Source organism: Columba livia, chromosome 1 (genome assembly GCF_036013475.1).
Source record: "Columba livia isolate bColLiv1 breed racing homer chromosome 1, bColLiv1.pat.W.v2, whole genome shotgun sequence".
Taxonomy (NCBI): domain Eukaryota; kingdom Metazoa; phylum Chordata; class Aves; order Columbiformes; family Columbidae; genus Columba; species Columba livia.
In genome coordinates, this window is record NC_088602.1 from 44,741,583 (window position 1) to 44,760,359 (window position 18,777).

Sequence of the window (18,777 nt, forward strand, 5' to 3'; positions counted from 1 at the left end):
TTGATCTGCTGGAGGGTAAGAAGGCTCTACAAGAGGGATCTGGACCAGCCGGATCATTGGGCTGAGGCCAGTTGTGTGAGGTTTAACAAGGCCAAGTGCTGGGTCCTGCACTTGGGTCACAACAACCCCAGGCAGCGCTACAGGTTCAGGGAAAATTGATTGGAAAGCTGCCTGGCAGAAAAGGACCTGAGTGCATTGGTCAACAGCCAGCTGAACATGAGCCAGCAGTGTGCCCAGGTGGCCAGAAAGGCCAACAGCAGCCTGGCTTGTATCAGGAATAGTGTGGCCAGCAGGACTAGGGAAGTGATTGTCCCCCTGTACTTGCCGCTGGTGAGGCTGCACCTCAAATCCTTTGTTCAGTTTTGGGCCACTCACTACAACAAAGAAGTTGAGGTGCTGGAGCAACAAAGTTGACAATGGGTCTAGAGCACAAGTCTTATGAGGGGCGGCTGAAGGAACTGGGTCTGTTTAGCCTGGAGAAAAGGAGGCTGAGGGGAGACATTATCGCAGTCCTTAGTAATGCCGATATAGGAAGGATGTGGAAGCTAAGGGCAACACAAAGCTGGGTCTACTTGCAGCCTCTCAAGTCAGCAGCAGTTAAGGTTTTAAGACTCCAGTGGCACAACATGAACCTAGTGTTGGCATCCTCTATTCAAACTAACATCAGAAGAACAAACTATCTCACATTAACTGTCTACTTTTGGCTTCATGCTTTAGCTCTCTGACATAGTGATAAGAGAGATGCTGAGAATTTAGCATTTTTGTCTTTATGTGAAGGAGATAATTGACTCTTTGTATCAAGATCTGAAACAAAATCATATCTATATTATGTGACAATTCAGGAGGTGCCTGACTGTGAGTGTACGCTAAAAGAAGTCCTGTTACATGTTCATGTATAAATGTATAATATTAAAAATATGACACAAATATACCCTTGAAGCATTAACCTCAACAACTAATAGGCCCTATGAAGAAACTATAGATTAGGAGTCAAAATAATTTAATCTAATACAGAAAATTAAGTGCAACAAAGTTGACCTGTTAACACAGATTTATAGTATAAATGTATCCTGAGGTTTGCTAAGTAAAATAAAAACTGCAAATGATGTCTAAAATTCATTTAGTCAAATCCATTTGTAGACAATATCACTAAACATTCACATTTACAGGGAGGAAGAAGACTTCTGCTAATTTTGGTAACTTGAGATGTATGTTCCTTGTCAGAAAAAGCAGCCAACACTCTGATCTGCAGAGAAGCAATGGGTATGCAACTATCCCTAGAAATGGAGCACTACAGACAGCAGCTCTCATCTTGTTCCACCTGCAGGAGATGGTGTTGTGAGTTAACAGGAGATAGGTTATGAGCCAAACTGTAATCAGCTGTGTTAGCTCAACCCTACTGATTTCAATGAGGCTTAACAAGTGTAAATGAGGACAGACTTGCCTCTACCTGGGTTCATAATGTCTGGTAAAACAAGAATGAAAAGTCCTTTTAACTTTCTATTTTTTTTCTCTTAGTACAATTTTTAAAGCATATGTGTCCAGGACTGACTCTTATTAAAGGCAGGAGAGAGGCTACTGTTGTAAGATAAGATTGTCCCAACACACAGTAAACGATTATTTTTTTGTAAAGGTGACTGGATGTAATTTGGGGTTAAGAGGTGAGATCACTATTTAAGGCTTGAAAGTTTAGATTCTGGACCAAGGAAAACTGGACAAAATATTGACTTTGGCCATTCAGTTTATCAGAAAATTTTTAAAAAAGAAAAAAGAAAAGATTCCCCATCAAAAGCATACATGAATTAAATACAGTGCAGGGATTTTCTCCCTAAGGTCTCCATGGTGAAGTGAGCCTTTTTTCCCTTCAGGACAATGTTTCTGGCTTTTTCTAAGGAAACAACTTCTGTGCTTTGCAAAGATGAAACTTCTGCCTCCAAGTGGGAAGTGGAAGGCGAATGTCAAAGGGTAAATTCCATGAGAGACGACAAGTGCTGATGGGCTTGAATTTGCACAATCAGCAGCATTCAGTCTCTCCAGGGGAGGTAACAGGGGGAGTTGAGGGAAGGAGGGAGAGAAAACAAGTTCAGGCTGTCATCTCAGGAGGAAAGCTTGGTAAAAATATGTCAGACTCTGGAGTTTGCCGATGAAATTAGCTGAAGTGCCGTAAAATATTTATTTGGTGGGTTTGTTTCATGTTAATAAAGAATGGAACAGCCTCTTCAAGTTCTTGTTTTGCAAAAAGAGGAGCTGGGTGTGGTGGGTTATACACAGGGAGAGCTTATTGTTTACCCTTTCTTTTTTTCTTTCTTTGTTTTGGAAAAATAGTCTTTAAGGAATGTCAGGAAAAAAAATGGCAAAGTAGGAAAAAGAGCAGGCTGTGATTTTTTCATAGGGTTAAGTACCTACTTGAAAATGCAGAAGCACACAGCTGGGTATCATATCTCCCATGCTATATGAATTATATGAATTACATTAGAAAAGAATCTGCTCAGAGCTTATCTCATGTGAATTTGAGGTTCAAGGACTATCCCTGAATAACTTTCGAACTAAAAGTGTCTCTACATGATAGAAATACCTTCAAGAACAGTCAGTAGTGAATTCCAAGCATGGTTACATAGTGCACATTATAGCACTCTGGAAGAAGGAAACTTTCAGCTTCCAAAGGAGAGCAGTTGCAGAGTCTCCTTTAGAAACACATTCTGGTCCCCTCGAAAGTAGTCTAAAATACCAGATTGCCATCTATCTGTATGTATATTGTTACACGTACTTACATCTATACGCACAAAAAAAGGTCATCCGCAACAAAAGCAGATGAACATAAGTAATCCTGCTGAAACAACGAATTGCTTAGGTTGCTCTTTCCTATGTTTTTATGAAGTTTGGAGGCACAATACATGAAGCTATCTTTCTATGAGTTAAATATGAACATAAATTTCCCTACCGTGCTACTTTCCCCACCCAGAAAAGTCCCTTCATAGCAGGGGAAGTAGATGTTATACAGTTAACAGGTATAGGATAAAGACTAATATTACATATGTCAGTTGTATGCACACCTGATCAAAGTCCAGAGGAAGAAAAGGTCACTCTTGCTAAAAGCAGAAGGGACTGTGAACGTTATACAAGAGATGCAGTCACACGCAGTGTTACGATGTTCTGCAGAAACCTGGCTTTTTGCAGGAACAGAGTATCTTCTGGCAGATTTTTAGAGTGTTTTTCCTACTTTAAGAGGTTTTAAATGCAGCAGCTAACAATCTGGGTGATGTCATACAAAATACTAGTGCAGGCGAGGCACAGAAATCTTTTGCATGGCAGATCTGGCTGAGGTCAATGCTACGAGCCTTGCCATAACTCGTTATACTGTAATGGAAGCTGGAAACCTCTGTGTCCCCTGGGATTTTGCAGTGAGGCAGCTGGTGTACATTGATTACTTTTTGGTCAATATGCACCTTTAGAGTGGTGAAGATGTAACCTTATTCTCGGGTTGCCTGAGATCTGATGTATTCTATGCTTCAAAAGGATCCTGGGTCTGATGTTACCCTAACCTACGACTGGGACTTCTCTCAGCTGGCACCAGGCTGTCCCCCGCTGGCACAACACTATGAGATCAGAGTCAGACATAGATGACAACTGACAAGAAAGCACTGCCGACAGAGAAAGCCAGAAATCACAAGCCTTGTGTAATATTCTTCATTTCCTGGCCTATTCCACAAGTGAGAAATAGACCAGAATGGAAGATGAAACTTCTTCATCTATTGAAAACATTAGGCACAAGGAATCAAGAAGAGTCTCTCATTTTTGTTATTTGTGGCGAGGAGGAACAGTAGTATGCTGTAGTGTGGAAATTCCTATCTGCCACACAACAATTTAGGGTTTTATCAGTCTTATTAGTTAGCCTCAAGATTGGGGGAATTGAGTTGTAGTGATAACAACATCAGCCTGATGTGTTGACAGAGGAATTTCCACCAGGGATGTTGCCTGGTGCCTCTTGCAACTCGTTCTTTTATGACTGAGCATTAGCAGGAGAATGCCCATAATAACATGGATAGGAAGCACCGGAAAAGGGATTATCTTCAGTGCAGAGTGATGTTAAATTAGTTTTTTTTTTTTTCTAAACATGGTAAGTTACAACAAAAGGTTTTTACCCTCTGGATGTAGGAGAAAACATGCTTCAGCTGTAAAAAGATCAAGTGTAAAACATAAATTCTGGACAGTATATTGTATTGAAGATACATGTGTGGGGAGCAGAACCTTGGATTTTGCAGAGTATCTTTTTTCAGGTATCAAGAGAACTATTTAATAAAATATATCCAGGTACTACCAAAGAGAAATGAAGAAGGAAAACATACTGGTGTTCATTTTATTGTAATTACAAGGGAAGCAGCTGAAGAAAATTAGAGAAGATAACTAAAATAGGGAATATATCCATAAAGAATCTTACATTGGCCACAATCATGAAGATGTCTGACTATCTGTGTGGTGTCCTAGAAGGATTAAAAAATATGAAAGTGTGTTTTAAGAAGTAATTTTTCATAGAATGTATGTGTGAGGGTGGCAGTCTGACACCTCTGCCAGGTACATTTCTCCATTTAGTCATGGAGGATACACAGAGCAGGACTGACATAATTAACATTTATAAATGTCCAGACAGATGGAAGGGCAGGTAAAGGCAATGAATTTGGCCAGCTGCAAGTCAGGTTGAGCAAGAAAGAGCAAAACACTGTGGTGTAGCACGGTGTTAAAATCAGCCTCAGTCTTGAAGAATTAATACTGCTGTAACACAGAACAAGGGTGACTAGAAACTTTTAATGATGATATCAACATGATAAAAAAAAAAAAGTGTAATTCTTGCATTCTGGAAGATATGTATTTTTTTACAAACAGGGTCATTCTTGAAACATGCAGGTGGGGAACCACCCCAACAAGCCAAAACAAATAGCATATGTGCCAGAAATAGGGATTCACACTCAGTTCAGTCATTGAAATAATAGCTAGAAAACCACTGAAAAAATATGGCCTCAATCTTTCTTGCTGGAATATAGCAACTATCATATATTAAAACCTGAAAAATGACATTTTTACATTAATAAGGAGAAATAATTCTCTCTTAAATCAATGACTAAACTCAGGTTATTTATGAGTCCCACCCATAAGCAAATTAAGAATGGATTTTTTGTTTGATCGTTTCTCTACAAAAAGGAATGCAGTTACTCTTGTGTAGGCTTAGATTTTAATTCACCATTGTTGGCCAGAAAGGTTTTTATCAATAGGAACAAGGATCTCTATGTTAATGCAAATGCCACATGAAGTCACACAGGTATCCAGTATAAAGCACAGGGAGTTTATTACTTTTTTTTCCTGTATTTCTTCAAAAGATCCTTCTGGTTTTCTGGCATGGATGCTCATGTGTGAAGACTTCAGCACAGCTCTCAAATCGGGTGAAGTCATCTGGAATATAAAGCAAGTCCAAAAAGCTGTGGGTGTTTCCCTCTGGAGTGGTCAACAAAACATTACATGAATTGTTTGTAAGGAGGGGTAACAATGCTGATAGTGCTTCAAAGTCAGGATGGGTGAGAGCAGCATAGGTACTGAATTGTGATGGAGGATTAGAGCCCATCAATCCACCTATACAATAATAAAGAAGAATTCTTAGGAAGTTCTTGTTGACAAAAATAAATAAAACACCCATCTACCTAAATAATGAACTTCAGTGGCATTTCTTTGTTTGACTTGCCAGTATACGTCTTCTTTCAGGTTTAAAGCAATGGATGGTTTGATGCTACACAGAGAGCAACTTGGGGGCAGGAAAAATAGTCAATCAGTGAGCAGGAAGATACTTCAATCTAGTGGTCAGTTTGGCCTATAGGTCTATTTACAGAAAGAGCCAGGAGAAACCTGGGATGGTACCATCTTTCTACTCTATCAGGAAGGGAAAGCACACAGCCTAGAATGAAAGAGCTTCTTCATCTATTCCCCCCCTTCCCCTGAAGAAAAGGACAATAGCTAGTAATTTTAAATGAAGTGGTTATTGGAAATTCAAAATTTCCGTGTGACTCATGCTGGGTTGATCCTCACTGAATGTGAAGATTCTGAACAAAGACTCGTGTGTCCGCAGCAGTGTAGCAAGGAAAGGTCTCAAAAATATTCAGCTTTTTCAAAGAATTTGCTTCTTCACAGGCCTTCATTTCATCACGTACTTTTGCTAGTAGTGGAAGGTAATACTGGTGCAAAAAGACACATCTGCTCCCTGTCATCCCAGAGCTGCTCATGAAGAGACATTTTACATAATCAGCAACTCTTGCAGATAAAAAGTCTGCAAGACTTTTTTTTTTACCTTTTTCTTTGTGTGTGTGTGTGTGTGTGTTAGATGAGGTAAACTGGGTTGTTTCCTCAGGCTTGCTTAAGAAAAAGAGAGGAAGTCTGAGGAACTGAAAAATTAGGCTCTGAAGCTGGAATTTGAACCAGCAGGGCAGAACATCTGAATTTAATGAGGCTCTGCTTGACATCAGCAGGAGCATTGGAAGGCCAGAGTACACAGGATTAGGCCTCAAATTAATGATGCAATGAAAAGGAAAAATGGATAATTTTAGGGAAGATAATTTTGATGATTGATTTTATAATTATTCATGGCACCTAATGTGAATTATCAGGATATGTTTATTGATGGCATTTATTAATGCATTAAATTTTAAACTGTGCTCTGGAAGACAGTATAATACAGAAAGGAAACAGAAAGAGAGGTCAAAATCTCTCTAAAGAGGCTGAGAAATAAGGATGATTCGTACAGTTAAATGGCGCATAGAACATCCAACTACTGCTATATCACTGTTTTAAGCCTATAGCTTTATTACATGGGTGCTGCAACAATTTAGGATTAAATTGTGCTATCTGGTCTTTGAATTTGTTGTGGTATAATCCATCAATGAAACATTTAAAAAAATCCTTTCCAAATGAATGTTCTGAAGGAAAATTAGTTAATGTCCTCTTAAAATTCCCTTGTACTCTCTTCAGGGCTGCCTTGTTTACACAGTGCTGTTGTGGGCCCAAATTTGTGAAAGCTTCTTGCCGTCACACTAGTAGTTCAGACTTGCATCTTTCCCACAGTAAGTATGGGCTCTACTGCTCCTGAAGCTGTTGCACTTAAAATCTGATTTTATTGTGGTCACAGCAGGAACTTGCACCTGAAACAAAACTGGTAGTTTTCCCACAGTGAAGCAGAGCTTGCTAGTCACTGGGTCATAAGAGATCAAAATTATTCATAGTGTAAATGGACTGACTGATTTTGAAGTCAGAAATTTTTGCCTGATAAGAATTTAGTGCAGACTGTCCATTTTCATGCAGATGGACCCCTTAGCTGCTTGAGACTTTACCCTGTCTTTACTGTAGGGTAAACACAACATCTTTAGGACCTGAGGCAATCAGAGTTGCCTTATTTCACCAATAGAGGGAAACATGATCTGTCAGATAAGTAAGGTGGCAGAAAGATTCTTCTGCACCGTCATGAATATCCAGCTTCCTCTTTATCACCTAGTAGCATTTTATTTTCAAGCAGTAGCGGAATAGGAAAACTCTGAATACTAAGAAGAGTTCCTTTTATGCTGAAAGATTTCCATTTCCATACTGTTCTGTATGAGGAATACCTCTGCATCAGGTAAACCACACATCATGATTTGTATACTCTCCCACACAAAAAGCAGGTCAGTAAGACAAATCCCACTTTGTCTAGATGTTCTAACAGATCAAGCTTTGTCAAATGTAAAACATTCTCCATAATATTTATGTTTTTTTGGAGCTTCCAAAATTGCAATGTTTTCAGCAGTAAAACGTGTGACATTCTTCAAAACATCCCTGACGTTACACACAGAACTGTTCATTTTGTGCCAGCAGCACTGGCAGGACAGCTTTTGCTGGAGCAGCATCTGATTCCAAATAGGGTTGGCTCAGTTCTGTCTACCAAAAACTCCAGTCCAACTGCAGCCAGGTGCTCACTAACTTTCTTTTCAGTATCTGACTGGCTGAGCTCAGAAGAATTAAATTGCTTTTGCTCCTTCCTGTGTGAAAGGGTATGAAGAGCAGAACCCTAGAACCCTCTCAAAAATTTCAAATCCCTTGCAAAAACTAGCAGATAGCTGATCCCCTCTACTAAATAGCAACAAATAAGGTGAAATTTGGGTGGAGATTTGGACCATTATTTGGGACAAGATGAGGCTGGCAGGTCTACTTCATAGCTGTACAGTATTAAGCCAAGGATCCAAATTCAATCCAGGGCACATTTTCCCACCTGCATCTCAACAGCTGCCACCTAGCTGCTTTACATGTACGAATCTCCCCATAAAGACTGAGTAACAGCATGTAGTTTTTGGTTTGGCTCAGTATTTCAGCTGTCTAGGATAACAGCACTGCTGCCTCAGCTAGTGTTATACGTGCTTACCTTTGAAACCCACACGTGATGGAGAAGGGATGTATTGCTACATACAAGCTCACAGTTTACCCAAATTCTTGTCTCCTACTCTCCAGTTTGATCCAGTAGACAAGGCAGCTGGTGCTGTCCAAGGCCAGATCTTGTTGTTTATCTAGGGGCTTTGGGAAAGGATGGAGGGGAGGGCACTGGCTCTCCCTAGCAGCTGTCAAAGGCTTTCTAGAGCAGCTGCACATATCCAGCTCTGTGGGAGGCTGGAGGAGGTCTGGCAATGATCTCAGATAAGTGTGGTTGGAGAGCCATGCACTGTGTTTCTGTGTATGCCAGCAGAAATGTGTCAGCCCTGGCACCCATCTCATGGAATCACAGAATCATTTTGGTTGGAAGACACTCTCAAGATCGAGTCCAACTGTTAACCTAACACTGTCACTAAATCATGTCCCCAAGAACTTCATTTATGTATCTTTTAAACCCCTCTGGGCATGATGACTCAACCACTGCCCTGAGCAGCCTGTTCCAATGCCTGACAACCCTTCCTGTGAAGAAATTCTTCCTAATATCCAAGCTAAACCTCCCCTGGAGCAACTTGAGGCCATTTCCTCTTGCCCTACCACTTGTTACTTGGGAGGAGAGACCAACACCCTCCATGCTACAACCTCCTTTCAGGTAGTTGTAGACAGCGATAAGGTCTCCCCTCAGCCTCCTTTTCTCCAGGTTAAACTCCTCAGCTCCCTCAGCCGCTCCTCATAAGACTTGTGACCCAGTGCAAGACTTGTGCTCATAGCAAGGTGAAGATGAGAGCACCCTGCTTTCTTCACCTGTGGATTGACCAGCTGTGGCAAAGACCCCTGAGCTGGGACTGAGGTGACAAGTCTGCCTCAAGTCTCAGGTGTCTGGTCTCACCAGAGCATCCTCATCTTTCCTGCTGCAGAGAAAGTTGCACTCATAAACAGGGGCCGCTTCATGCTTTCCAAAATACTCTTCCAGTCACCTCTGCCTGTAGAGGGTTTCCTACAGAGTGCTTAGGCTTTTGAGTCTGTTTTTAGTGACAGTCTGCCCATCGCTTCAAGAGGCCCTGAAATGACGATATCCAGCTCGTATAACAGCTGCCCAGTGATCCAAATGAGATCATCAGCACTAAATGTATGTGATTTCAAGTCTCCTGAGCTACATTTCTTCAAGTGTGTGCTGTTATTCTTCCTTCTGTGCACGCTCAAAAGGAAGACTGGTTTAAAGACTCTCACTTCAGCTCTTTATTAGCTGAGTTAACACAAACATTTCATTTTGAGCACTTGAGCAAAGTTTATGGTTTCCCTTCCAGTGTGGTTGACCTGCAACCTCTCTAATAACACTCTTGAGAAGAAGCGTAGAAATATTATTTTTGAAATCAATTTCAGATAGCTATTAACAATCAAAATCAGTATAGCAATAGAAACCAAGATGCAAACTTCATTCTAACACTTTCTATGCCTCTGTGTGTTTAGTGCAATGCCGTTTTGCTGGCTTAGACTTGCTATTTCCTTCAATGGTGCTATTACAATGGCATGCAGTATGCGGAGAGATATTAATCTTGTCTGCACTGCTCACAGCATCTGCTGACCTAAAAATGAGAGCTCAAATTCAGATCCGGTCTGTGTTTTACTGTGTCACAAGGTAGAGCACTGTTACCCTGTTTGTAGGACAAACGATTGAGCTCGTAGTAGTTCCACACTGAATGGATGCTCTTGCTGGTAAAAGAGATGCTGAAGTCATGGTTCCTGAGAATCTAAACTTATATTCCATTTAGTAAGAATATCACAGTATCACAGTATCACAGTATCACAGTATCACAGTATCACAGTATCACAGTATGTTTGGGTTTGGAAGGGACCTCAAAAGATCATCTAGTCCAATCCCCCTGTTGGAGCAGGAACGCCTAGGTGAGGTCGCACAGGAACATGTCCAGGCGGGTTTTGAATGTCTCCAGAGAAGGAGACTCCACAACCCCCCTGGGCAGCCTGTTCCAGTGCTCTGTCACCCTCACTGAGAAGAAGTTTTTTCTCAGATTTAAGTGGAACCTCTTGTGTTCCAGCTTGATCCCATTACCCCTTGTCCTATCATTGTTTGCCACCGAGAAGAGCCTGGCTCCATCCTCATGTCACTCACCCTTTATATATTTATAAACATTAATAAGGTCCCCCCTTAGTCTCCTCTTCTCCAAACTAAAGAGACCCAGCTCCCTCAGCCTTTCCTCATAAGAGAGGTGCTCCACTCCCTTAATCATCTTCGTTGCCCTACGCTGGACCCTCTCTAGCAGTTCCCTGTCCTTCTTGAACTGAGGGGCCCAGAACTGGACACAATATTCCAGATGTGGTCTCACCAGGGCGGAGTAGAGGGGAAGGAGGACCTCTCTTGATCTACTAACCACCCCCCTTGTAATACACCCCAGGATGCCATTGGCCTTCCTGGCCACAAGGGCACAGTGCTGGCTCATGGTCATCCTGTTGTCCACCAGGACCCCCAGGTCCCTTTCCCCTACACTGCTCTCTAATATGTAATTTCCCAACCTATATAAACAAAACTTCCTGATCCCTCTTTTCTCATATTATTTGATTTGGCAGACAAATCTAATCCTGTGGCCAGGGTGGTCTGATAATTATTTAAATTGTTGGTCATCTGCATCAAGCATAAATTCACACAATGTTTCAAGTAGACAGTACAGTCAATTTTCCAAAGCTAAGAAGCCATCAGGGTGGCACAACTCACTTTCTTGTTACATTTTATAAGAAATTTTCTAAAGAAGTGCATTTTTCCTGACAAGAAAACTCTCCAGTTTGTCCTCAGCTTGTTTATGTATTCCACACTTCTTCCCAGATTAAGCAAAGCAGCAGTCTGCACATGAGATTTGAAGTCATCTGCAACCCAAGTATGCTGTGATTAGAAATCACAGCACTGATATCCTAAACTAGATTTTAATAAGGATTGTGATAAGAAAAAGGTTATTGGATTACCAGCCCTGAAATTATTTTCATTATCTTTCGTTTTTTTTTTAATTAATTGTTTTTCTCTCCTTCCTTTCTTCCACTGAGATGCCAGTAAGACCTAATGGGCATGGGGGAAGTGGGTATAGGGAAGAATAAATGGAATATAGGGCTGTAAAAGCAACAATTTTCTTAAACAACCGAGGCTGTGTAAAGGAAGGGATTAATCTTTTGAATTAATTAGGAGAAAAAGATTAAAAAGACTAGAGAGTGCCCTTTTGTGATCAGCCGAAAATTATGAATGTTTCAAATTATATCTGGCATTATTGAATCCTTTCAAAATGAAACACAGTTTTACCTTTTAAACAGACTTTAATATTGTGGGGCAGTGGTTATGTTTTTAAAATATAGTGATAGTCAATTCAGAAAAAAAAGTTAAAGGAATAAGAGGAAAGCAGGAATGCTTGTCTCATACATGTCTCAGAAAGAAGGTTAATGGAGATCACTAGGTTGATTGTGATGATCTCTTTCATACTGAAATGTATCAAAGCTCACCCAGATTTCATGTAACAAACCCACTGGAGTTTCAGGTCATACTTGAGTCTTCTGAGAAACTTCGGCTATGTACCATGTATAGAGACCAGGTTACCACTAACATCCTAGGCCTTTGAAATGTAAAGAACTGATGAGCTAAAATATACCTGGATAAACCTTATGGCCAGCCATGTCTAGGCTACAAAGGCCATCAAGGTCCTAAGCTGGGATAACATCTCTTTCTTATCCAGAAACAATTATGAGTCAGTCCACATTGACTAAAACACTTGCCAAGTGCCTAGAAGAGTTTTAGCAGAGCTCTGGTTAAATATTCTCCCCTTTATCTGAGTCCAAGCCCCAGTGCTACAGAGGAGAACAGACCCCCAGATTGTGCAGTGATGGTGATGGAAAATCCTTTCTGATCTCTGATGACAAATGGTTAAACCTTGAAGTACGAAGTTTAATTATTGTCATTGTCTTCAATTATCTACAGTACTAAGAGCATGTCTGGAACCTGAAAAGGAGGGGGTGAACAGGAAACTCAGCAATTTCCTGATCTGGCTTCCCAGTCAGACTTCCCTTCATTTCAACTGTATTTCTATCTGTTCGAAATGTCAGTTCATTAATTTCAATACAATTTTCATTTTTTTTCAAACTGAAAAACTTATTTATATAATTAGAAGTGTTTTTTCTAGAATGAAAACAGAAGTGCTACACTGGTTTTGAGGAACTCGGATCAAAGAAGAAGACATTTGGCTGGGTCAGTGTCAAGATCAGTGAGAAGCACAGTGTCCTTGCCATGACACTTGAATAGATGATGCCTTGGCAACAGTAGAAGTAATGGCACAACTCCTGATCACTGCAGAGGAACTGAGACTTCACAGCCAGTATCAATCAGGATTCAACCACTAGCAAAGACGGAGTCACTGTGATAGAGCAGAGCATAATAAATGCCTAATAGGGAAACAGAAGTAACTGTTTGACATTGGCCTAATTAATATCAAGTGACTGCTGATTTGCATTTCTCTCTGGCTTCTCCAAGTTTAAAATGGCGTATGCCAAAATGGAAATTCTGACAAAAATGACTTGGTTCAAACAAATTCTGCATACAAACACTTACAAACTCTGGAAGGTTTGAAGTCAGTACTAGATTCCGTGACTTTTAATGGGAAGTTTGCACTTAGAAGTGATAGGTGTAAACCACCATTTGAAGTATGGTCTGTGGTCTGCATTTGGTAGTAGGTTTAGCTGCGTAGTAGGGAAGAACTCTTGCCTTCTAGTTCTTCAGAGGGTGCAACTTTTAGATGGTTTCTGAAGAGATGGGAGATTATTTGTCAGTGTCTCTAAGGATGATTCAAAATGCTCCAAGATCATATATATTGCCTTATATTCCCTGAAATTCCATCTCCCTCACATAACCTCAGCAGTTTGATTACCCTGGCACAGGATTTAGAGGAGCTACCTCTGAAACCTGGTAGTGCTCATTGTGTGTAAGCAGAGGGAGATAAAAAATCTGTCCGTGTGTTCTGTGGTGATTTACTTTCTCTGTGTAGCTTTGCCATGGTGCAGAATTAGACAGACTTTCACGAGGGCTTTGCCACTCAGACAAATTTCTCCCACACAGCAAAACTTATGAATTTAGTGTCATTCAGTTTAAGTATGGCAGTATTTAATTAGAAGATAAAGATGGAACTGATGGCCAAAAAAGGTTTATTTCAGCCTCCTTGATAAAAGAAAGGTGAGAAAACAGGCAGGAATTTATTTCTTCCTCACCCAAAACAAAAGTAAGTCCAGTAAGAATTTCAAGAAAGCTGTCAAATCATCAGAAAATAGAGTGGTGAATTAGAACGTAATGGACAGGGCTTTTCTTGTCGCATGACAGGAGGGAGCAGTCTTGGGACTGTGATGTTATTCACCTAGATAAAATGTGAGTTAGTCTGATTTACAAGGTTGACTCACAAGATCAAAAAGAAACATGAGTTGGAAAAAAACCTGTGTGTTTTCTTGTTCTCAAGCAGTTGAACTACTGAGATGGGTGAACATACCTGTATTATAAGACCAAGACGAGGATGTCATGAATATCTGATTTGGTTTTCATTTGACTCGGAACTAATTTTCTTTGTCTAAGAAGTGATCTAATTTTGTCAAATGTCTCCCTAATAAGAAAAGTAATAAAGATACCTTTATAGACAATGGCACTGGATTTCAGGTGCTGAAATCCAATGAACAGAACCAGAAAGTTGGGGCTTTTCAGCCTGGAAAAGTCAAAGTCTGGGAAGACCTTATTGTGAGCTTTCAATACATAAAAGCGGCTTGTGAGAAAGGCAGAGGGAGACGTTTTAGAAAAGCCTGTAGTGACAGTTCAAGGGGCAACAAGTCAAAGAGGGCAGATTTAGATTGGACGCAAGGAAAATATATATATGTATATTTTTTTAATGATTAGGGTGCTGACACACTACAACAGGCTGCCCAGAGAAGTTGTGGCTGCCTCATGCCTGGAAGTGTTCAAGGCCAGGCTGGATGGGGCTTTGAGCAACCTGTTCTAGAGGAAGGTGTCCCTGCCCATGGCAAGCGGGGTGGGACTAGGTGATCTTTAGTCTCATGCAAGTCAAACCATTCTACATGATTCTATGGTTCTATGAATTTGAGCTACCACTATAACCAATAACTGGTACTGATTTGCCACTGTTTTTTATTATTATCATTTGGTATTGTTACCTAACCTCTCTACCGCCAATGACAAAAATTTTGCGATGCTCAAAAAAGCAGAAAATAAAGCCAGCATTTGTTGGTTTGTGATGTTCATTTGTACCTTAGAAGCAGCTCATTTGCTGTTTCTACTTGGAGGATTCTCTGAGAAGTTGCTTGACAGGAGACAAGTATCAAAATACTGAAAACAGAGCTATGTCTTCTCACACCAAACTGGATAAAAGAGATAGATGATCACACCAGAGAGAAACAGCAGTGGGAGTATCTTTGCATAGAATAGTTTTCTCAGTGTGTGAGATGTTTGGGGCATGCTTTGCAAAGCAGTGAACTCTACTAACATCTATCACAACAAATAAGTGAGCAAATACTCCAATAAAGCTGAAAGGCAGTTGGCTTCATTGTATGTTGGATCTTGCCCTCTAAATAACAAAGAGAAAGATGGGAGGGAAGGCTGTATGGTAGAGTACAAGACAGAACAAATTTCACTGAATAAACTAGTTTCTTTCTGTGGGAGAGAGGCTTTTAACTTCATATTCAGTGTGCCTTTTCTAGGACTAGCCTTGGTTGTATGAAACCACAAGCACATCTAAATTACAAATTCTCCTAATCGTGGCTTCTTCCTGTCCTTGCCTTTTCCTTATCTGCACTCCAGAGCCAGGGAGAGAGTAAGTGAAAAGGAGCCCATCTCCATTAGCATGGCAGAAAGGCTTTAAGTACACTTTTGCATGAGCACAAAACCAATGGAGTGTTTAATCTTTTAAATACTTTACTAGTCTAGATTAGATTTTCTGCTAATAAAAGAAGCTTCTTTCTCTCCCGTTTTTCTTTTTTTCTTTTTTTTTTTTTTTTTTTGAGAGAGAGATATTAATGCTTCTGCAGAGAAAATGGAAGCAAAATACTGCCTTGCGTTCTCTATATTTATAGTCCATAGGAAGTGTTATAGAATCACAGAGTCATAGAATAGTGTGGGTTGGAAGGAACCTTCAAAGGTCATCTGGTCCAACCTCCCTGCAATGAGCAGGGACATCTTCAACTAGATCAGGTTGCTCAGAGCCCCATCCAGCCTGGCCTGGAATGTCTCCAGGGATGGGACATCTACCACCTCTCTGGGCAACCTGGGCCAGTGTTTTAGCATGCACATTGTAAAAAATTTCTTCCTCATGTCTAGACTGAATCTCCCCTCCTTTAGTTAAAACCATTACCCCTTGTCCTACCACAACAGACCCTGCTAAACTGCTGAAAATTCTGTCCCCATCTTTCTTATAAGCCCCTTTTAGGTACTGAAAGGCTGCAATAAGGTCTCTCTGTAGCCTTCTTGTCTCCAGGCTGAACAACCCTGACTCTCTCTGCTTTTTTTTGTTGTTGTTTGGTTGGTTGGTTTTGGTAGTTTGTGTTTGTTTGTTTGTTTGTTTTTGTTTTGTTTTGTTTGTTTCTTTGTTTGTTTGTGTGGGGGTTTTTTTTAGATTTATAAAAGTAAAAATTTGTTTCAATTTTCACCAACTTTAATGGGGCAAAGCCATAGATAAAGGAAGGTATGGGCAGAGAACCTTCAAGGGCCCTCCTGAGCCAAACTGGGATGAACTGGAGTGAAGTGGGAGGGGGGTCTCTCACGGTCCAGGGAAGCCTGGCTGGGTCCACGTTCCCCCTCAGGGTTGCTCCTGCTTCTTCTTCACTAAAATTTGCTTCTTGCAGGTGACCATCATCTGGTAGAAGGGATAGATATTCACAGCTGCCCAGATGGGTTTGACCCACTCATCTTTCTAGGCACAGGTGGGGGCCGACATGCTGTAGATGAAATGTTTCCACTCCACCATGTGCCCATCAGCCTTGGTCTTGCAGGCCTTGATGAGCTGCCCCTTGTTTTGGTTGTAGAGCTCGAAATAGTGCAGTTTTTGAGGGTCCTCCACCTTCCATGTCTTCACCCACCTGCCTCCCAACTTCATCATCTGGTCCATCTTCTGCACCTTCCCCAGCAGCCAGAAGCTCCAGAGGAACCATCTCAGTGCCTGCACCAGTTTGAGGTCTATGAACTCATGGAGATTCACAAAGACATGCAGCGGCCCAATACTGAACTCTTCCCTCTTTTGTTGAGGCCCTCACCCTCGTAGAGAAAGTGAGTGATGTCTTTGGCCATGTGTTGCAACAGCTTGTTCTCCACCGGGAACGGGATCCCATTTTTGGGGTCCGTGTTTAATTTCCTGCTGACCATGCTCATCTTTTGGTTCCTCTGGAGGGTTTTGCTGCCCTTGTTGGCCTCCAGACCCTTGACCTCACTTGTGGCCTCACTCAGCTCCTACCGCAGCTGCTGGATCTCCCCCAGAAGCTCCTGCTTGTGCTGCCAGATGCTCTCCAGCTCCAGATGTTTCTTCTCCATCAGGTCGAGGGGTACATAGACTCCGTTCTCCATGGTGGTCAGTGCAGCTGATTGTGCTGGGCTGAGGTTGCCCCACACTGCCATCACAGAGAAATAGGGCACTGGACTCCACGTGTAGCCTCACCAGTGCTGAGTAGAGGGGAAGGATCACCACTGTGGTTGCTTATACAGCCCTCGCTTTATCCATTTCAACATTCTGGAATTATTTCTGCATCTTCTCCAGCTTAATTAATAACTTCCCGTCACATAATTCAGTGCAGTGCAGAAAAGAACACAGGAATATGAAGATGGTCATGCTGATCAGACTAAAGGTCTGTCTGTCAATAGCAAATGTCTCTGAAAGGGAAAAAAATTATGTCCCGTTCTGAGGGACTGCCCGTGCTGCTTGGATGCCTCCTTTATACAAACAGTCACATTAATAAAGAATGTCTCCCCTTTTAACCACCCTGAAGCTGATTTCTCATCTGAGAGGTTATAAATTATTTTTAGAGGTTAATTGTTATGCAAATCTGCTCATCATGGGGTTCCAGCATCCAGAGAAATGAGAAAACATTCCCTTTCCCAGTGACAGAGGCTCGTAGAGGATACCTTTTCATTTTTAAAACCATTTGGAAAGGATTATGTGCCATATGTTTTCTCAAACATATCGCACACTAAATGTAAGAAACCTATATTAACACGATGTTAAGGTTGCACAGTTGCAACATAATTGTATATTAATGTGCCTATTTTGGGTATCCGTATACTTCATAGTATGCATTTAAAAACATAGTGCTCAGTCCTGTATATTGTGCTCAGATTAACAGTTATCACATAGGCAAGTATCTCCTCTGACATCTGCAAGCAACCTTTGCAGAATAACACCACAGACAATACGGTGATTTTAAGTATATGCTTAACGAGGAAAATGAGGATAGCAGACACTATAGGCCAGATGATGAAGAGAAAAGGATTTTGCAATAAGGTTTTTCTTTTTAACCTCAAAGCAAACAGGAAAACTATGTTCCTTTCTTAATAGTTTCTTGTTTCTTGTACAGTAAGATTTAACTCACATTGCTACCTTCAATGTGTAATTCAGTGGTAGGAACCCCTTTGGTGTGAGTTTGTGTGAATGTGCTGTATAAGTAACTACTGGTGTGGATGGGGAAAGAGTTCCCATAAAACAGCAGGCTGAAGGGTGAAAAAAGGTGTGTACTGAGAGGTAGAATGTGAAAGGCTCATAAAAACCTGCAGTTTGAGAAACTGATGACCCTGTTGAATCCATAAGAATTGGTGAATTCAGGACACCAGGAACCTGCCACATCTGCTGAGGGCCAGCAGCACACATTGGCATCAACAGCAGGCCATACAGCTCATTCCTGATTCTATTAATGATAACAAATTGAGAAGTAAAATTTCTTATAATAAATATTTGTTGTAATCTGTAGTCTCCTAACTTGGTCTCCTGTCAGGGGTTTCTGCAACACTGCCCTTTGAGGCTGCCACAAAGAGTTGTCACAGGATAAATACAAGGGCCTGATAAAGGTCTTGTCTGTTCTTCACAGGGGTTTTCAGGGATACAATATGCTCCATTTTTCAGGAGCCATGTGAATCCTGAGCAGTCGGGTCCATTTCCTGAGATCTTGAAACTTGCAGAATCTTTGCAATGGGGAAAACTAAGAGTGTATTAGACCTGTCATCTTTGTTAGGTCTTGTATGAGGTGAGAAAAATCTCTTTAACATCAGATAGGGGACAAGATAAAGAGTAGAAGGACAATAGTAACTCAGACTAAGGAAAATTACAT

The 18,777-nt window shown here is 41.1% G+C and overlaps 1 pseudogene; it reads right to left on the reverse strand.

Moving 5' to 3' along the window:
• Positions 1–16,379: 16,379 nt before the first annotated feature.
• LOC102096966 (cytohesin-2-like) lies at positions 16,380–17,026 on the reverse strand (annotated as a pseudogene).
• Positions 17,027–18,777: the final 1,751 nt, after the last annotated feature.